The sequence below is a fragment of the Aptenodytes patagonicus genome, chromosome 3 (assembly GCF_965638725.1).
Source record: "Aptenodytes patagonicus chromosome 3, bAptPat1.pri.cur, whole genome shotgun sequence".
Classification (NCBI taxonomy): Eukaryota; Metazoa; Chordata; class Aves; order Sphenisciformes; family Spheniscidae; genus Aptenodytes; species Aptenodytes patagonicus.
Window position 1 is genome coordinate 70,149,419 of NC_134951.1, and position 18,363 is coordinate 70,167,781.

The window sequence follows — 18,363 nt, forward strand, 5'->3', positions numbered from 1 at the left end:
TGTGATCTAAGGCCACTACACAACAAGAGCGGGCGGACAGCGGAGCAAAAGTATCTGTGAGAGTCACTTATTCCATTAGTCAGAAATCGAAAATTAAAAGAGCCATTTCAAACACTAACAGAATGCAAAAACTCATCACTTCCTTCCAGAGGAGGGCAAAAGACCTTATTAGTAAGTATTGATCAGAACACGTGCCATGGCAGAAAACTTCTGGACTCTACTCACAGCTCTTAAATAGCTCTGTGTCTGGGCTCGGGCAAATGGTTTGAATTTTCTATGCTTTTCAAAATAGTAATAAAAACACATACCCACCTCATAGAATAGAGGCTTCATCAATGTTTCTAACTCACTCTCAGCTTCTTAAGTAGACAGTCCTGCAAAAGTGCAGAGTACCATTATTTAGATTTGTTTTCCTTTAAAAAATTTTAATCCTGTCTATTTCTTGGGGGTTTTTTGCCAGGTAGGAACAATTGTGGACGCAAAGTCAGCATCTCTGCCTGGAGGCTGGTCTCAGGCTCCTGCCTCACACATACGTGCACATCACATTCCTACATCTTCCACGATACATACCATGAGTCTACGAACAGGTCAGTAGGACACAAGCCAAGCAATGCACATCTAAATCTGAATGCAGAACAAACAAAAAAATGTGGGTGTTTTTAAGATCAAAACTCTTTCCTAAGAACCTCATTTCTTCCCGGTCACACAGTCTGGGTGCGACATGTAAGAAACGGCTTTCTGAGGCACTGCGGTGTCTTCTGAATCACTGCTATTACCCGAGAAAACCCCAGGAAGTGGTTTGGATGAGAAGCTGGACCCGGCTTGCGTAGGTATCAGCTGATGTCGGAGTACACACAGCACAAAGCCCTAACAATATGGACATTGTGAAACCAGGAATAACCTTCTCTTATCTCCTGCAGTTTGGGAAATCATTTCTAACCCGGTGACTACAGAGCTTAGGAACAAGTCAAACAGTTAATTATTCACTGCGCGCTTCATAATTAATCTCCATTTCAGGCCAATCTTTGTATGCCCATAATAACATGAAGATCTCCAGCAAGGGAAACAACAGCGTGAGCTTTTGGACCTCCTTCTGCAAAGCAATTCATTTTTCCATAAACAGTTACTATTAAGCAAGGACAAAGCAACAAACCAGACAGCCATCTGTGTAAACCAATTTAAAAGGATAGTGACCTCATAAAATTTTTCAAACTAACGCTCTCCATTTAACTTTTGCCACCCCGTCCTGCCCCAGCAGATGCTGGGTTCAAGCAGGTCCTCAGGCGGGCACAGTGCTCCCTCTTTAGGGAAAGCTGGTACTTTAAAGCCACAGCAATTTCAAACCTGTGAAAAGAGCATGTCAATGAAAATACCTCAGCATATAGGGAAGCAGGACAACCTAACCGGCAGCCCACGCACCCCAGAGGGTGCTGCCACAGAGGTCTGTGCTACGTTTGCTGGCTGAGCTTCCTAGAGGTATGAGGTCAAGCGAGCACAAAGGTTCAGGCCACCGACGATAACACAATCCCTGCTGAAGTGTGTTCTTTCTTACAAGCCGGAGAGAAGCCAGCACGAGCACAGATGGCAACCACATTAGAAAGGAAGACAAACCTTATAGCCTTAGAGCAAAACTCACGAATCTACATATAGTGCAGCTATCCTGTACACACCTGAGGTGGCTGCAGCATCCACAGAGCCTTCTGCCTCTTTAGACTTGAATCTAATGAAGCTTCAGGCAAAATATGCAAACTAAAATACCAGGTAGAACACCTACAAACAGGTGAGAGTAATAAACACCCAAGGCCATGTCTCGCACCAGGTCACTTGCAGAACTGCCCTTTATTCCATTTACTGAAGTCAGTCAGAGCCACACAAGAGCTGAGAGCAGGGTATATCAGGAAGATGTTGGTGATACCAGACCATTGGTATCACAACAGAAGGAAGTACACAAACTCATTTACAAAGGCACGTGGACTACAAACATTTCAGTATCAAAGAAGGTAACTGAAAGACATGTATATTCTCTTCCCATTTCCAAGCATCAGAACAACGTAACAGTATATTAACTTTATTTCAGTGGTGGAAAGGAAGCGTTCACTTCTCTATTATATAAAGATGATGTTTCTAATCCATGTAGTGCAGACATGGTAAAAATTACCCCCCACAACACCAAGGCTTGTTACGTTGACTCTTTTTCTCTTTAGCCTGCATTTTCAAACAGTCATTACTTTACTGTTCTCCTTCCACAACGCCTGATATTTGTGTGCCTGATAGTTGCGTTTGCTTTAAAATAATGGCTGTGAGGCAAAGGTAACTTGCCTTTCTGACTCAGCGCGTAATTGTACAAGTGTTTGTGCAGTAACAACCCATCGTACATATAAAGTGACATTTCTCTAACTGGCATTTGCTGAATGCAAGGGCACCCTCTGCAAACACAGTGGCTTTTTTATTAGCAACCTCTTTCATTATCTCACTCTTCCTAACACAGAATCTCCTTTCTATCATTAGAGAAGAACAAACCGCTCCTCACCACAGCCACAGTAATACTATATATTTCATATTACGTATGCGTGAATACTATTAAAGATTAGCCTTAAAAGACAGAGTACTATTAACAGCTGTCCTGGGAATTTGTTACAGAAAAGGGAACAATTCTGACCTTTGAGTCCATGTTTCAGTGCCTTTCCGATACGCTTGAGAACAAAAGTTCAAGCTGCGTCTCATTTCAGTTTGTCACATCTTGTTGCGTGTAAAAGTGAGGACAGAAATTCAAGAGAAGCCGGGCTGGCGCTGCTTTCCCTTGCCTTCAGTTCTGCTGTGTCAACTGATGCTGGCACATACAGTGTATTTCTCTGCTTCCTTTGTTTTTGTCTTTCCTTGGTCACTGCTTTGAGTTCCTACCCAGCCACCTCCAACAGCTCTCCTGTTGGCTGCCACGTTACATAAAAACTCAAAAATGGCTTAGGAAACATTTAAATCCACGCTATCTTGGCAAGCGGTTAATCCTTGAAGCAAATGCTACTTACACAACGGAGTGCCTGCGTTTCCTAGCCCGCCGTGGAGATGTCGTGCCTCATCTCGTGAGGCTGGAAGGAATGCACAACGCTTTGTAACATACCTCTGACTTTCCGTTTCTACTATATAAGCATCTTGTTATCAGTTTTTATAGGGAGGGAAAATGGTAAAGGAAATTCCTGGAAGAGATTACAATTGTCAAACAAGCTTTTGATATCTTTTAAACAGCTGAAGCATTAATTTTTTTGGCGGCGCTGTCAAAAGTCTATGAGGGCTTCCTGGCTGCAGTGGAAGAAATAGTACATTTAGTTCAACTACAAGCTGTACTTTTTAAAAAATCCATATGAAAACAGACTCATTATTCATTTTTCTGTTAATACGTGTTTTTGCCCTGCAGCTTCAATAGTGTTTTTTTGTAAGACCTTGCAGTCTCAAGAAAGAACTCCGACTCCGAGCTAACGCTTTAATAAACTCTTGTTTATATTATAGTCAAACCAGAACAAACAAAAAAAAGCTACAAATGACATTTTTATAGGAAGTCAAGAAAAAGATTCATGTGTCTGAATATTTTAGTTACAGTATGGTAGGCATGATTATTATTTCCTGTAAAGCCAAATTGTAGCTTTAAAGAACTGGAAGAAGGCTACTCTGGGAATAGAGCATGTATATGACTCGGGCCTCTAAAGAGTAGCTAGATATAAATACCATATAATTTTAATGCAAAACTCCCATCAAGTATTCTGGGAATTTTACAATGGAGCAACAGCAAGATATGGCCATGAAAAATCTGTTTGGAGTCTTCAAAATACCACCATGTTGGATTTCTACAAATGCCTCCCTTTGTGGTAAAAAGTGCCAAAAACTTTCAGGAAGAAGGTTTGCAGTGAGACAGGCAAGAAAATGACCTTTTTTAAAAGTGATCATAGAATCCCAGAAATTAGATCAAAAAGGAAATGACCAAAGTCTATTAGATCATCTCATACCCAAATAAGAAAAACCTATGTAGTATATTTTACAGTGTTTTGTCCAGGCCACTTTTGAGTTACTCAAACTCATCAGCTCTTCTGGTTTCCATCAGGAGAACAGACCTTCATCGTAATGATTTTTTTCCTGGTAGTTAACCTAATACTCCTTTTGCTCATTTGCACCATTTTACTCCTTCATAACTCTTTGAGATTGCTGTTCCCTTCTAGGTGATCTTGGCTTTGAAACTTTTACCACTGTGATATCTAATTTAATAGCAATCAAGGTAGAAAATGCTAAACTAAAAAGAGCAACCGATTTGCAACCTTGTTCCCTCTGTAACCAGCGGCAAGTTTCTCATGGAATGAGACCCGAGCTCCTTCCTGGTCAAGAGTCAAGAGGGTGAAAAATCACCACCGTTCGCATTTAAAGTCAGGCTGTATTTCATCAGCACATGGCCCTGAGCTTTACGGAGGATGGAGATCTACTAGCAAAGCAATCTCAAAGGTTCCTATTCTCTTTACTCAATGTGATGCTCCATGGTTTGGTTACACTAAGAAAATTTGGTTACTATTACTTCTTCCTGCACATTAGTGAAAGAGGGTTTAAAGAGTTTTGTGTCTCCTAGTTGTCATAAACCCGTTTCTTTCTCATTCCCAAATCACAGGCTTCCAGATTAGGATTTCTGGCTGGCCTTTGTATATGGAAATGGAATTCCCTGGAGGGGGGAAAGGAGTGTCACACTGCAGATTGATATCCTACCTCCCAAGCAAGGGACAGCAGATGTCAGGACCTCACGGACTGACTTTGTATCTATCATCTCCTCTGTCGCTGAACAAAGACGGTCACAAGCAGTGTGCAGAGCAATCCCCAAAAGTACATTCACCTCACTGCCTAAAAGTATAAATAAGTGTACAAGAAGGAAAGCTGAAGAGAGTCCGTCCTTGAGCATGTTAGAATAAGTTTGTGAAAACAAAATTACCTGATAAGGAGTTTCATTGTTTAACTTAGTTGCTATTATTTCTAACTAGCAGGGTAGCAACTGGCAATTGTGCTTGAGAAAAAGAAAGGCTGGACGAGTTTCTGGAAAACTCCTCAATGCTAAAGGCCTGTCTGCAAAGGGACAAAGTCATGACATGAAACTACAGACACTTGGCAAACTCCTCAGCAATCTTGAATTAGTGCCTTGTACCGCACTCATGTTATTAGCTATTGCAGTACCATGTAAATCCTTCACAACAGTGATATTTTTGAAGTACCACTGTACTGTCAGGTGTCCTGACGTTATCAAGGGTCCTGGGGATGTCAGTGTGCGGCATTTCTTTCTTGCCTTCTTTACACCAAGTTTCCAAGCCAACCTGAATACCCCGCGAAGGGCCAGGATCTGCCTCGGGAAGATTTTAACCTTGGTTGGAAGGGAGCTTCTTCCCTCGCTGTCTCCCTGGGGTACGGGACATCTTTACCCAGGATAACCCTGTCCCTTACCCGCTCCTATCTCAGGATTCACATACAGCTTTGCATCTGAAAATAGGAGGCTGGTAGGGAGTACTCGTGGCTGCGAGCAGATGGACAGGGTCTCCGCGCTGAGTCACTGGCAGCACACCACTTGTTGAGCTGTTTGAGGTCCTGCAGGAAAACGCTCACTTTGTGGCAGTAAAGAGAAATACTGCCAAGAGCAAAAATCCCTACAGGAATTACTGCACTGTGTATACAGGAAACAAAACAGGAGATGAAGAAAAGACTTTGCCACAGTTTACAGGAGTTGGTGCTGGGCTACTGACATAGAGGAGGTACCTTCCCGTCTGCCACAGTACACAGGCTTCATCTGCAGTATCTTCCTTCTCTCTTCTTCCCCATGTGCAAACAGATGGGTGGATTCCTTTCAAACTAACTCGATGCCAGGGTAACATTTACAAATCTATTAACTTACTGACAGCCTGGTCCTGGATCTCCGACAGCCTTATGAAAGTCGCTGGCCGCCTGCAGGAGGGACTGAGCTGATGAGCAAAGGTTTCAGGACCAAGGTCATCAGGCACAGAGCGTGCAGGAAGAGCTGAAGTGTTATCTGACTCCATTCGTTCACATTATTGCACACAATAACATCAAAAAGATGGCAGGCTCTTCATTTATCTTATCAATTGGATTAAAAAAATGAAATACCACAAAAATGTAATATCAATACCTTTTTCAACTTTTCCAACTTTTCTTTACGCTGTATTTTCCTTATACTATTTCACTGCATTGCTTTTCTTCCTCTTCGTTCTTTATTACTCCACTCACTACAAACATCAACAATGTTTATGAGTAACTCCTTATTTTTCCCTGCAGCAAAATAATGTCTAAATGAGGCGATGGCTAACCCATATTTCCTCCACGACACCTGAAGAAACAAAACCCAAAACAAACCAATGAAACTATCCAAGCCCTTCCTCACACAAGCTGACCAAAATTGGAGTTTCCTAGCGTCTAGGAACTGGTTCAATGATTTCAATGTGACTTTATGGAAACACAAAGATCACCTTGAGAGACCAAGTATTCATGACTATAATAAGATGATTTTGAACTAACACAATCAAAAGATACCGTGTGCCCTGAAGTAGTGAAATCACTACTTTGCCTCGTATTTCAGAATACTTTTACAACGTATAGGCGGCTCACAGTAGCAACATATCTCTACTTGCGTTAATGATTTCGTTAGTGACTGAGCAGCAGTGCCTGCTCCATACAGTCACTCTTCAAACAAAATAGTGCTGGCAGAAGGGAGGGCCATGGGCAAGGTGAGCTTTGTATTACCTTTGCTGTTCTTCCCATCCCAGGGCACCTCTTTATTCTCAAGAGTATTTTAGCACTGAGAGTACTTTGTCAAAACGATACAAAAGTACTAAATACCAATTCATTGTTATGTCCCTCAACAAATATCCGACACTACAGCAGCTGTACAGAGTGTGCAGTCATAGATTTAACAGGTAGGAGAGAAATAAATTGTATTTAATCTTTAAAAAAATTTCAAAATGAAGCCCCTGATATTCCCGTGTCAGATTCAGTCTCCGTTTTCGCCTCCCAAGTACGGTAATTACAGTCCTATGCCCACTGGGAACTAGTTGCACACTGAAACACCAACATGCTTCGCTGGAGGAGGGAGAGGTTTGCCGATGGAGTTATTACAAGATGCAGCAGCGGATGCTTTGACTTCCAGTGAATGTGCAGTATCCCTTGCTCACAACACCTAATTATTTTAACTGCCAAGATGAAATATCTGGTTAGCCATTGTCCAGGGTGACTGACAAGATTTTAAAGGCGGCCATTGAACAGGTGAAGGCTCTTCTGGAAAAACAAGGCTTTAGCCACCGCGGTCATCGTTCCTCAATTCAAGCTGTGCAAGCAGAACTTGATGCCTGCACTTAGGCATATGACCCAGGCATCCACCTGGCGTGACTTCACTGCAGGGTCAGCACCTAAATTAGTTTGTCCCCAACACGACACCTCTTTTACAGCACACAGGGAGGTACCTACACACACTGCCATGTGTCAGTTTGGACTTCATCCCTCTGCCTTGCAGACAGCCCCTGTGCCAAGCATCAGGAAATGGCAGGCAACTTGCTAACGCTTTTTCCCAGCAAACGACGACCCTTTCTGAAATGTTTTGAAGGCCTGAGGCATCTTTCTGGAAAGTTGGTGATGCTGAGCTTTCGCACAAACACTGTAAATGAAAGCTACCCTAAAATACTATCACTACCCTAAAATACATTCCCCCTAAAAATGGGGGAAAAGGAGGTCAATATTAGCCAAAAGATATTAATGTGTAGCTGGGCATAATGATTCCTAGAAAGCTGTGGCAAATAATACATATAGCAACATCAACTAGTTAGCAAGCTTTATGTTTTGTAAGTACACTACCTCAGGAAAATTCACTGAATTTTAATGCAAATGACTCAAGATTCATCAAGCTTTTTGTGCCTAACCTTTTACAGATTTTGAATTATATAACCAGTTTGTCATGAATCACAAAGTCTTATTGAAGTGACTGCAAAAAAAAAAAAGATACAGAAACAAAGGAAGAGTATACTCGTAAATCACAGTTCAATGAAAACCTTTTCATTCCCTCCTCTCCCTTGATCTTCCAAGCCTCTTTTTAATTGCCGCTTCTCTTCCTACTACTTCTGTCAAACGCAATTCTTAACCAGCACACAACTAGCCAGAGAGCAGATGAGGAAACTTGCTTCAGACCCAGTGCATGTGTTGTACCAGGCACCTGTCTGCAAGGAATGGAAAGGTATACATAACCTGTATCCCTCCGAGCGAGGGCATCCACGCCACAACAGCACATGCATTGCTACCAAAGGCAGCTTTATGTAAGCACTGTGTCAACAAATGCACAGACGTGGGTTAACTGGCTCCTGCAGGAAGCCTGGTTTCATTCATTAACTGCGACCTCTGGGCTAGTACATGCGGAGGAGGAGACACACAGGAGAGTTAAAGCGAAGCTCCTGTTTTCCCTCTGAAAGTTTTCAAGTCTCAAAATCCTGCACAAAACCCAACCTGCTGTCACCTGAGTGAAAGACAATAGTAGGCACTCAAATAAGTAAGACCCGCGTGAAAGTTTGCAAGCCCAGCCCATGCGGAGGGCTACCTGCCAACAGGAAGAAGTGGTGAGGAGGAATTTGGATCCAGCTGCTATCCTCCCTCAGCCAAACAATGCTGCGCGATAAACAGTATTAAGGACATTTTTTAATCATCAATCACACCGAGAGCATCCATGTCTGTCATTTTTACTCCCTGGTTGCCAGGAGAAGGGCTTGAGAGACTTCTGAGCTCGAGTTCACAGAGAGCTGATCTCCCGTTTCCTATCACAGCTGTATCAAAGGGACTGAGCCCGGGAGAGACAGGAAGAACAGGGGGGAAAGAAGAAGAAATGACAAAGCGCCTTGCCGTAGGGCTAACTCAAGCTGCTAAATTCATCACAGGTAACACTCACAAAAATCTCGTAGCTGTCTTGCAGCCCCATTTCGCATGTCAGCTTCTGACAGAAAGGCAGAGTGGAAGGAGAAAGAGGAGATAACTCAGTATCTGCAGTCCTTATGTTCGTTACATGAAGTACTGAACATCAGGAAATGAACTATGACCACATGCTCAGTGGGTCACTGTGGCAGGTGCAACTTAACCTTAAAACCACGTAGCCTACTGCACCTTCAGATTTAGCCTAGATAGCACCTGGGTTAAGCACTCCAATAAATCCACTCGCTGCTCACGGGCAGTAACAAAAAGGGTTAAGAAAACAACCAGGCTGCAGCTGAAAATTCCACAGCACTTCCCTCCACAGAGATGCAAACTGCGCGTCTCCCTGGGATAAAACGGACCCGACAAACTGCCCTAAAGATCAGCCAGTTAAACATTGAAACGCCACTGCCACCGGCGGGCACGTATGGCTGGAGAGCTTGGGAGAGTTAGTCCGAGCATCACGGTGGCTCAGCGGTCCTCTGGCGCAGCCGATTCCCCAGCCTCCGGGGAAGCGTACCTTTCGGCTACGCGTCGGAGCCGGATTCACTGCCTTGCAGCCAAGGAACCCCCCTCTCCTTCCTCCCCGCCTCGGCTCCCGGTGAACACCCAGTATCTGGGTACTACCTGCATTTATCAGCAGAGCCATCCCGTGTCTTCAGTCATTCAAGGAATTTAACAGCCTGGAAATTCCTGTTGTCCATTATTTGAGGTCACAGATAAAAGCTAAACAGCAGCCGTGACTCCCATCAATCATAAGTCACTCACTGATAGAGTGTATGGTAGGAGACCTACTGATGTAAGCTAGTCACCAGAGAAAATACCCACTGATGACGCATATCCAGGCACAAAAATAGTTACAGGGCCCCCAAAGGGATTATTCAACAGCCTACATTTAGATATTCTTACAAGAGACCCGCAGTCAATTTGCTGCTATTAGATGGCTGGGGAACGTTGAAGTTTAAGTTTCCTCAGCAGACATAACCACAAATAGCTGGTTTAAATAAGCTACTGCAATTACAAGCTGTTTTGTAAATTTTAACACTGCATTATAGGGATTAAGTCTAAACAGAACCACTGGCTATAAAACGCTGTATAGCCTTTGCTCTTACTATTTACCAATTCCTTCTGTATATTAGCCAGTAATGAAAAGAACAATTTAAAAATAATTCACAAATGCTCAAACTAAGTCCCTTGTGCTACCCAAGAGCAATGTTTGTTCTAAAAAAAAAATCAATGTATATGAAATGGTGTGGGATATTTTGGTGACACTTCCAACGCTATCTGGATCAACTTCTTTGTAAAATACTTTCAGCTTCATTTTTACCCCTTTTTGGCATTTGCCTCTCTACTACTCAAAAAAAGACCTGAATAGTTAATCTTTCTTGCACAAATCAAAACCACATAAAGGTAAGTTACCGATGACTGCAAAACCACGTACCACGCACCTGCTTTGAGCAGGGTCTAGAAAGATGACCCCCAGAGACCCCTTCTAGCCTAAATTACTCTATAATGCTGTGCAACTGGATTTTTTTTGGCATTAATATCAACTTAAAAACATAATCGTCTAAATTAACCAATCAACTGGTAATCCCACAATACTCCTGCCCCCTTCAACAGTTTCAGGATCCTTCTCATGCCCTCACACCAACCAAACTTACTAGGATATAACTGAGCCTACTAACACTGCTGATGGCGAAACACTGACTGCATTTCTGGCAATATTAAAATCTTTATTTTTTTAATTAACTCATTTTAACATCCAAGACCCCTTTTCAGAAGCAATTTTGGTGCTTAGGAATCTAAAAGCTAATGACTTTCTATCGCATATTTAAAATCTAAATATAGGAAAGTATTTTATGACTCCGATGCCTACTTCATTGACATACTTTTGGAAAGCATTACCTAGCCAAACAAACACTCAAGGATTTATAGTGTTTACCCTGTAAAGCAGGAGAAAGAAATGTCCCAGGCTACAAACTTCTACCTCGCTTTCTTCATCTGTGATAACATTATTAAAAATAACACCGAAAATTATTTTTAGCACAACTGTTTCGCAAAGCCCTCATGTTTCTCTCATGCATCTATATGCTGGCAGTCCACATGGCCTAATTTAACAGCCCTAAGAAGAAATATTCATTGGTGCCCTCTAGCTGATTATCCTAACCGACTTGCTGCAGACACCTAGCACGAGTCTCTCTTTTCTCCTCCTGTCATTTCCGGGTCTTTCGCTGGTGCCCACTCAATGCAGTGCCCTGGAATAAAACAATTCGCTTCCTACAGAAGATGGGGGAGCCAAAACATTCAAATCCCCTACTGCTTTCAATTGTAGGAGCTCTTACAATGACACAAGTGTCAGGAAAAATAGGAGAGGTGTAAATGTGTGCCATACCACATCACCAAGAACCTGTGAAGTACCTAAGTGTACTTTGTAGCAAGTTTGCAAATTCCATGGGAAAATACAACCCGCAATGTTTCACATGAAGTGCACAAAGCCCCTCACCCGTTCAGAAGTGAGTGTTGTAACCCCCCGCTTTGTCAGGAGCCTTTAAACAGCTTATAAGCCATATATTATGTTTTGCCACACATTCTGAAATTCATGTAACGTTAGTCAGTGATGGATCAGAGTTTCACAACTCACAGCCCGGGACCTCCCTTCTGCCATTGCACAAGCCTGAGCGAGTGGAGCGAGCTTGCCTCTTCTCCCACCCTGACATCTGCGGAAGGGCCGCGCTCCCTGTTCCACCCGCCGTGCTCCCCTCCCCTCTCCCTCCAGCCCCTCTCCGCGGAGGCGGTATGGGCTATGACTGAGGTACACGGCCCCATCACCACACCATTGCACGGCTGTGGCGGGGACGTGCCTGGAGCACTGCTGCATCTTCAAAGCTGCAAAAGCCGCGAGGCAGGGATGTTAACGCATACCCTGGACACCACCTCTCGCGTGACAGGTGAGGCAAACGAAACGGTGTCCCGAACAGGAGATCCCCCGGCTGGAGGGAAATCCCCGCCAAGGAAGAGCTGCCCCAGGAGACACCGTGCCTGTGGTGTCCCCGGCCCTGGCACCGAGGGAGGAGCAGCACGAGGTGCCCGCCCAGCAGAGGCTGCCAGGGCAGCTCCTTGGCAACTCCACCAGCGGGTGCATCTGCTCTTGAGTCACACCAGCGGCCACCGGCCACTCAAAGGGCGCGAGAGGCGGGGAGGCTGTGTGGAAAACAGGGTTAAAGCTCCGTTCTCGTCCTCCTTGCCCAGCTGCACGAGGCAGAAGCTGGCTGGAGCTGGCTGTCTCTGTGCATTTAGTTAAAGCCGTAGAGACATCCGTGGCACCATATCAACCATTAACCAAAGTAAACGTAGAAGGGAGACCAGGATCTGAAGCTCAACATAAATACTGTGAGATTGACTAACTTTTAGGGCTGCGTTCATAATTCTCAAAAGGTCTGTTTATACCTTGACTGGGAAAAAGAAAGCTGCAGCATACACTCTCTGTGTCTGAACAGCAGCTGTAAAGCAATAACTGCTCAAATGTTTGGGAAGCACCAGGCTGCTCCTGCAACACCCAGCTGTGCTTGGAAAGTTAACTTCCCATGTGCCATTTGCCTGTTGAAACACAGAACGGGTTAATCACAGTGGCCAGGCATTTTGGAAGGGTCCTGGGAGTCCACTTCTGTAGCACCTTACTACAGCGTTACAGCTAACGTTACTTTCACACACACCCCCAGGAAAAGGACACTACAGACTCGGTCAATACCCATTAAGGGGATGCAATCCAAATCTCTGCATCATTAAAAGACCAAGGGGTTGTTTGAACAGGGAATAGTCAAAACCCTTTGTTCACATAAAACAGGCATTTTACTCCATTTGGAAAGTGAAATTTTTGGCATAGTTCACTTTTCTTCTTTTTTTTTTTTTACAACCAGCTGTCAGTTCTGTCAGTTCTCATACAGGAGACCTAGCACACAAGGCTGGTTTGTGCAACTACTTCTGGAAGCCAACAGACTTTTCAAAAGCCTGTTTTCTTAAAAACATAAAGGAACCCAGCAAACCCATGTACAGAATAGGTACAGATGTGGGAATGTGACAGATGGGCGGTGAAGGTGCTATCTATGGGGTAAAAGGAGATGCAGAAAAATGAGGATCTGGCAGGAGCAGCTTTTACTGTTCTTGGTAGTAAAAATGTATTGCTTTTCAATATAGAGAAAAAATAATGTACCCATCTAAATAAGTATAAAAGAGTGCAGAGTTGTGCTGTTGTAACAAAGCTTTATGATAGTTTTAAAAATGCCATATTTGAAGTAGGAAGCTGATGAATTATCTCTTACTGACACATGAGTATCCAATTAGAAATATACATTAATGTGGTGTAGGAATATTGTTTCTGAAAAGTAAAGAGACTGTTAGCTTTCCAAACAGACAGTAAGAGAACACCCCAAATTAGCAAATTATTTCTTAAAAGTTTCTACAACTTTTGAAACAAGGGGCAATACTGGAAAAGATGTTTGGCTCGCTGAGGATGGAATAGTATGGAGCATTTAGTCACCGTGTCATACAACATTAGATAAACCAGGACACTGATGTCAGAAACATAAAAATAGTCATGCTATTCTCACTCTGCCTGCACATCAATCTCTTAGGGCTTTTCTCCCAATTCTAGCATTGACAAAACAGGTAATATTGATTATAATTGAAAAGCAAAATTAAAATATTAAAGAAGTAGAGGCTTCTAAGACTACATAATGATTTTTCATAATGATTTTTCCCTATTTGGAAGTAGGCATCTGATACCTCCCTTTGCATGCAAACACCCCTGAAGAAATCTAAGACAAGTAACAATGGATGGTGGTGGTGGGAGTTGTGCTTATTTTAGGTATTTAACATGAAAATCAACATTTTTATTTTTGGAAATAAGTATACTTAAAGTTAAATTTCAAATTATCACTACCTATTACATAGTCTAAACTGGTTATATTTGGTAGCATAGTTAACAGTAAATTACAGGGTTTATGTCAAAGTTTTAAAGCCAATCAAACCATGAAACTAAGGAAAGCTGTTGCCTGAGCACCTGGAACCAGGTTTTGCTGAAATGAGAAACTAGCATTTGATAGCAATAGCCTCTTCTGCAGCTGCAGCAAAAGGATCTGAGGGTTCTTCATTTCACTGTACTCAGTTTGGGTCTGTTAAATAACTAGCTCGTTTACAGTTGAGTAACTGTACGTTGAGGAAAGTGTACTTTCCTATTCCAAGATATTAATTAAAAACACTTTTGAGATCTATTCTTTACCAAAATTCTTTAAAAATATTTTTAGAATATGGTGATGAAAAATAATACCAGTCTCAGCAGTCTGTTCACATCATATGTATGCCACTTGACTTGAAGGGACAAAATAAAGTTAACCATCAAAACATGACAGGTTTATTATATATATTATTCTACAGTGACTGCACTGGTGGATAAGGGAAGAGAAACCGATGTTGTCTGTCTTGACTTCTGTAAGGTCTTTGACACAGTCTCACACAACATCCCTGTCTCTCTACCTTGGAGAGAGACAGATTTGATGGATGGACTATTCAATGGATAAGGAATTGGCTGGATGGCCGCATCCAGAGAGTTGCAGTCGGCTCGATGTCCAAATGGAGATCAGTATCAAGTGGTGTCCCTCAGGGGTCCATATTGGGACTGATACTGTTCAATATCTTTATTAATGACACAGTGGAATTGAGTGCACCCTCAGCAAGTTTGTGGATGATACCAAGCTGAGTGGTGCAGTTGATACACTTGAGGGAATGGATGCCATCCAGAGGGACCTTGACAGGCTTGAGAAGTGGGTCAATGTGAACCTCATGAAATTCAGTAAGGCCAAGTGCAAGGTCCTGCACATGGGTCAGGGCAATCCTCAACATCAGTACAGGCTGGGGGATGAATGGATAGAGAGCAGCCCTGCCAAGAAGAACTTGGGGATATTGGTAGATGAAAAATTGGATAGGAGCTGGCAACGTGCGCTTGCAGCCCAGAAAGCCCACTGCATCCTGGGCTGCATCAAAAGAAGCGTGGCCAGCAGGTCGAGGGAGGTGATTCTCCTCCCATACTGTGCTCCTGTGAGACCCCACCTGGAGTACTGCGTCCAGCTCTGGGGTCCCCAGCATGAGACAAACACGGACCTGTTGGAGCGGGTCCAGAGGAGGGCCACAAAAATGATCAGATGGATGGAACACCTCTCCTATAGAGAAAAGCTGAGGGAGTTGGGGTTGTTCAGCCTGGAGAAGAGAAGGCTCCGGGAAGACCTTATCGCAGCCTTTCAATATATAAAGGGGGCTTATAAGAAAGATGGAGGGAGACATTTTACCAAGATCTGTAGTGACAGGACAAGGGGCAACAGTTTTGAAAGAGGGTAGGTTTATACGGGACATAAGGAAGAAATTTTTTACAATGAAGGTGGTGAGACACTGGAACAGGTTGCCCAGAGAAGTTGTGGATGTCCCATCATTGGAAGTGTTCAAGGTCAGGTCGGACAGGGCTTTGAGCAACCTGGTCTAGTGAAAGATGTTCCTGCCCACAGCAGGGGGGTTGGAACAGACGACCTTTAAAGGTCCCTTCCAACACAAACCATTCTGTGATTCTATGATTCCAGCGCACAGTAACTAGGAGTACCTAGGAGATACTGGAAAGCCTTTTAGCTCTGCAAAAAATAAAAACAGTGACTGCAAACGAACTATTCTGAAGTGACATTCATTTCAGTTTGAAGTTTGATTGCAAATCTGCACAAACAATCTTTGATTGTTCACAAGTGCTGTCAATAAAAACCCAATTCTGAATGTATACCCATTTCTAACTCCACCTGGAAAGGGAAACACAGAGAGTGACTTGGGGTCACCAAAAGTGGGGAGCGGAAAAGGGCAGCATAGGAAACACCGCTGTCCTTCACCATCATCTTCTCAGTATCCATTCCTGATTACCGTGATAATGTAACATAGTACTCAAGTGTGAAGGACCTTGCACGTACAAGATCTGATCTGCATGTTGAGGATGCTATTTCATGCTCCGGCAAGGTTAGTCGAATGGCGAGCTGCCACCCAAGAGGGGGAGATGCCGCTTTGCTTCTTCCCCCCCACACCAGCCGTGTGCTCCTGCCAGCTCTAGAGTTTGCCTGTGCCCGTGGGAAGCCAATCCAAGGTGCTAACCCATCAGAAACCCCTAGCCGCCCAACAGCTCGCTGCCCATCCAGCTGCCCAAACCAGCCCAGCGTGAGCTCAGGCAGGCAGCCGCAGAGGACAGGTAGCAGGAGCAGCCCCTCCAAGACATGAAACCACAGCCAGGAGAGTGCGAAACCCTTCCTCAAACCCCAGCTGCCCGCTTGCTCCAAGTTTCGGCAGCGCTGGAGAGCCCAGGCTGCGGAAAGAAAAGCCAACCTCTCGAAATCGAGGGGTGTTTCAGACATTGCTGTCGACAGCTTCAGCAAGGACCATCAGGCAGCCAGCAGGACTGGGGAGGAAGCGCCGGGGGAGGAAAGGGGAAGGTCCCAACCACCCCATGCGAAGGAGAGAGCCCCACCTCGGCTGTTGGCAGCCTGCCTGCTGGCCCCTGCCGCCAGCACCCACTGAAAGGGGAACTTGACCCTGGAAGGTGAGTTTAGCTCTGTGTTGATTCGCTTATTAGGCCCGTCCAAAACCAAATATGTCTGATGTTTCAAAACTGTCCATTTCTGATATTTTTCAAAACGTTTGTCCATTTTTTCCCTTCATGCCAAACTACACAGTTTAAATCCGTGAGTGGTTTCCTCTAAAAGAGGTGGCTTCTTTTCCTCTTGCAAGATTTTTTTCTTATTACTCAATAACCAGGGAAAGAAAGCAAGGATCAAACTCAGAATATATTCTTCAAAAATCAAATTTATTTATAAAAGCACGATTACCAAATCACATTGTTTCACCTTTTTTTTTTTTAAAACAACACAGATAACAATATGAAATCTTGTAGAGACTCTCTAGGGATTTCTCCTCAAATGACAGTTTCTCTCGTTAGTTATATCCAAATTCCTCTCTTCCTGGGACTCCCTCAAACCACCAGCTATAACTGTTATCTCTGGAATATGTTAAACTAAGAAGAAAGCATTACCTTGCCTGTTTGGCGTAAGAAGAGGGGGACTTCTCTCTTCGCTTTCGTGGGAATGCCTGCTGAAATGAAAGGTTTTGGGTTGCTCATGCTTACGCACTCATAAATTTGACTCTTCTCTTACTGACGTCACGTTTTCTTATGAAAAGTTCAGAAGTTCAGTTAGCAACAATCTGATGTCTTAGCTTGCTGCACAAGCCTCTGGGTCAGTTAAACAAGAAATTAGAGGACTACAACGTATGGCAGTACATACACCGCATTCAATATTATGAACTGTTGTTAATAAGCTTAAACAAAAATGTCAACGTACACTTATTTATGATTTTAATTATTGATAGTATACATAAGCAGCCTATCTGTAAGAAGTTAGGCTTAATCTCTAACAGACTTCCTGCTGCTATTCTGCCAGTCTCTTGGTGCAACTGTGGCCGTTCTTAATTAAATAAATAATTTACCCTGAAAGATTTCATTGAGTGCCAGCCACAAGCACCAGGGCTGGGTGAAAATAAATCACTGCCGGCAGTGTGCCAGCACTCCTTCCCAGAATCTACGGAAAACGGTGATTTCCCTGCAGCAAACATTTTGCATAGCCATTCTGCACAGTTTAATTGATCTCTGCCATAGCACGGTAGTAAAATCCCCTCTATTTCTCTGTATTTTAAGAGAGTACTTCATGTTATGCTGATTTCATTCTCTCTATATTTGGCTGACTTTTTGCATCAGTTGTGCAGCTTCTTGTATAGAATCATCTGCCTCTTTTTTTTTTTCTTCTTAATTTAGGGTTAAAGTCCTCCTCATTATCACTTCTTGTTATGTCATTGACCCAAACCCATCCTTCAAAGACAGCATGTTACTGCTTTGAGTCTACAATCATCCCCCACTTTGATTTCCACCACACTCCTATCAGCTTTACCAACCAAACTCAAGTTAACTTCCTCCTCTACCAATCTACTCTTATCAGTACACACAAAACCAGCTTTTAATGTTTAACATTTACTGCACAATACTACTATCTAGGCATTTTCATAACTGCAGAAAAAATGAGGAAAATTCCCACTTTGTGCTGTGATATCGATCTATTTTAAAATCTATTGCAAGATCCAACAATAAATATTATGGTGTGACTTCAATACCTGACAGCAGTGTAAACATCAGCAAATTTTCATGGGCAATCACAGGCATCTCAATTATCCGAATACTGTCTCAGTTATCAAAAGGGCAGCCTGACCTACTGTATGGTCAATGTCTTTCTATGCACTAGTGATTTTAGAAAACCTACACAGAAA

At 43.3% G+C, this 18,363-nt stretch overlaps 1 protein-coding gene across 6 annotated transcripts in view; it reads right to left on the minus strand.

Moving 5' to 3' along the window:
• Window positions 1-18,363, minus strand: part of HIVEP2 (HIVEP zinc finger 2) — a 150,318-nt gene that overhangs the window by 83,854 nt on the left and 48,101 nt on the right. The window contains exons 1-2 of one of the 6 annotated variants that reach the window (XM_076333738.1): window positions 9,601-9,725; window positions 313-374 (exon numbers count right to left, since the gene is read on the minus strand). The exons of 2 other annotated variants lie outside the window; for them this stretch is intronic. The gene's annotated coding sequence lies outside the window, so the exon portion shown is untranslated. Of the gene's footprint in view, window positions 1-308; window positions 375-9,600; window positions 9,726-18,363 lie in introns of those variants that run through there. 3 more of the 6 variants (XM_076333734.1, XM_076333736.1, XM_076333740.1) reach the window with 3 other exon arrangements.